General features: G+C 36.0%; 1 pseudogene; it reads right to left on the bottom strand.

The window, feature by feature from the left end:
• Window positions 1-143: 143 nt before the first annotated feature.
• The window catches only part of LOC107741093 (rod cGMP-specific 3',5'-cyclic phosphodiesterase subunit alpha-like), a 13,825-nt pseudogene continuing 10,728 nt past the window's right edge, over window positions 144-3,240 (bottom strand).

The raw sequence follows: 3,240 nt of genomic DNA, 5'->3' as shown, positions 1-3,240 counted from the left end.
TTTTTTTTTGGACTATTTACATCTAATGACTATCAAATTTGCTATGATTTTCCTTTTTTAATGTAGTTTTCGGTAAATACTGCTAGTAAGATTTTTTACATATGTTTTGAGTTTTTTATTTTATTTTTATTTATATGCCACTTAGCTTGGATGTCTTGAAATGGTGTTGGTTTTATTTTCAATTTTTATTTCTCTGTATTGTGTGATTTTCATACATCTTGAGAATGTGGAGACAAATGCATCTCAGTATTTTTAAATTGTTAAAATCTAGTTTCCTAGCTCAAATCTATATAGTGGAAATTATTTGATGTCATAAATTATATTTTAATTCATGTAAATAGTTTTAAAAAAAAGATGATGGCTTCCTTTTAAACTGAACACATTTCTCCTCCGAGATTGTTTACATTATTAAACTGTAGAAACTGATCCTCATATACTGTAAAAAAAAAAAAAAGTACATATATTCATTGTTTTGCCTCCAAAAAATAAAATCCATAATGAACAACATTCAACTTTGTGATTCATTCATGCACTGCATTACTGTTATTTATGCCAAATAAATGCTGCAATAATACCTTCCACAGAATTCAATGCTATTCTTTGAACAAGTGCTGAATAGCAACTTGAGAAAGAGGATTTTGAAAAACCCAGCAGCACTTGCTTTAGGCCATCACTTTTTTTCCACATGCTCCAAATGACATTAGGCATTGCATAAACAGAATGGCTCAGCTGGAAACCGTCTGATTGGTTGCAGCATTGAAATGCCAGCCAATGGCAAATGGCATTCTGTGTTGTATCCATGCAGAGTGCCTTCAATTTTAGATGGTGAAGCTAATTGTGGCGGTTCCTTTCACTGAGGGTATGTAGCAGAACATGCTGAATGAGAGCACTGTTAACGCAGCCATTCGGAGAGCTGGTGGCAATTTGCTGCTCTGCTGGTTTGTGATTCAGATGTCAGAATAATCATTCCCTACGGCACTGTGTGTGTGTGTGTGTGTGTGTGTGTGAGAGGGATGCACATCTATCTGAGTAGGTGTGTGTATTTGCGGTCACGTCAGAGCTTATTTTGGCTTTTGCAGTGGTTGCAGATTTTCTCGACTCCACCTCTTTGCTGTAAGAGTGAGGTAAATGTAGCAGAAGACGTGACATCATAGCCATTGACGTGCAGTGACTGCGTCTGTGACATGACGTAAATGCTAGCATTGAGCCCGCCTCTTTTTGCTGTCCTGCGAATCGGCTCTCATCCTTCCCAGTCAATTAGGCCAACACCCCCTAGGTGTTATCCAATGCTTTTGTAAGACTGTTATGTATGTCCCAGTGGGACAGTTAGTACTAGCACTAGGGGCAGAAGTCTTATTTTGCACAGCAACACGGTTACAAAGCTTTAAAAAAATAACAAGGCTAGGCTAAAAAAATTCTCATTTTATATTTATTTATACATTTCTACATATAAATAATGAAAAAAGTAACGTGGACTTTCCAAATGTATTCACACTATACTCTCATGTACATGTACACTTTCAGCCATTGTCACTAAAGTATAACTTTACAAAGCCTGGTGTCACCACTGAGACATTGCAATAATCTGTTACTCACACTAAAAGGTTTTCTTTACCTATAAATTTAAGACTAGTGCAAATAATTGTAACAGGACATCCTGTGGAGCGAAATAATAAAAGCGATCCAAATTATGGGTACATTGACATACGTTCTCATTGTCTGTTTTTGTGCAGTTTGACGTCTAGGAAATGACACAGGTCTTGGACTGAGATGGGGCCGGGACAGCGTTTCCTGTAAGGAAAGAGAATTTGGATATGGAAAAGAAAATAAATGACATGTCAATTGTTTGTAATGTGCATCCTTAATCGAACAGTTCATACATTTAAAATACATATATATTTATTCATTACAAAATTGTTTACAGAAATCATTCCAAAACTGTGAAATACAAAAGGTGAAATTTTGAAGAATGTCAACCTGCTTTTTTCCATACATTCAAAGCAAAAGGACAAATACGGACAAAAGCACAAAAGTAGTCCATATGAAGTCAAACAGCAAATTTGTGCCAAAAACATAACAAAGATTAAAGGAATAGTTAAATGAAAAAAAAAATTGAATTTTGCTGAAAATGTACTCACCCTCAGGCCAAGATGTAGATGAGTTTGCTGCTTCAACAGATTTGGAGAAATTTAGCATTACATCACTTGCTTTCCAACTCCGCATCTTGTGAAGTGAAAAGCTTCACCATATGTTAATTTATAGACTGGAGTGGATTACTTGTGGATTATTGTGATGTTTTTATCAGCTGTTTGGACTCTTATTCTGACGGCACCCATTCACTGCAGAGGATCCATTGGTGAGCAAGTGATGTAATGCTACATTTCTCCAAATCTGTTCCCATGAAGAAACAAACTTGGATGGCCCGAAGGTGAGTAAATTTGCAGCTCATTTTCATTTTTGGGTGAACTAAATGTTTAAATATTATTCCTGAGAATCTTGTCCTCCTCAGTAGAAGTGGACTTTTATGATCCTATTGTGCCATTTTACACCCACTTTATGTAAAAGAGCAGCGTAAACATTTGAACAAATCATTTGTCTTCCACATTTTAGGGTGAACTATTACTGTGAGATACCATTTGAGTCACTATCTACCTTGATTAGCAGCTGAGGTGACATCATCTGCCCCCTCTTTAGCTTTTTTAGCCTCTTCCAGCTTGGCTACCTTGGCCTCATGAATTTCCTTCAGAGCGTTCCACTCCTTCCTGTTGTTCAGCAGACGCTCTAGCATGGGTGTGATCTCTACGTGGAAGCGAGAGAACTCCTGCAAGAGGGATTGGGTGTGAGTAAAGTGGGAGTATTGTGGGCATAATGTTGAGTAAATAAAGATCTTCTAAGACATGCTAGATGTTGTATTTTTGCATTTTGATTTGAAAGATGAATGCAGCTCAGAGGTGGCATGAATGCATTTACATTGAAATTACAACTGCATAAATAATGCTATGATATTAATGTTTTCAAAATAACATTTTGATTATTCAAACATGAAATTATTTTAAAAATGAAATGATACTTTAAAGGGGTCATATGATGCTTTTTTAAATATCAATATTTTGTGTATTTGGTGTAACAGAATATGTTGACATGCTTTAATGTTCAAAAAACACATTATTTCTCAAATACTGTACATTATTGTAGGTCCTCTATGCCCCGCCTCTCTCAAACGCTTCGTTTTCTACAAAG

Source organism: Sinocyclocheilus rhinocerous, unplaced genomic scaffold (assembly GCF_001515625.1).
Source record: "Sinocyclocheilus rhinocerous isolate Xijiao unplaced genomic scaffold, SAMN03320098_v1.1 scaffold44, whole genome shotgun sequence".
In the NCBI taxonomy this organism is placed as follows: domain Eukaryota; kingdom Metazoa; phylum Chordata; class Actinopteri; order Cypriniformes; family Cyprinidae; genus Sinocyclocheilus; species Sinocyclocheilus rhinocerous.
The sequence above is the reverse complement of the archived record's forward strand: the minus strand, read 5'-3'. Positions and strand labels throughout refer to the sequence as shown.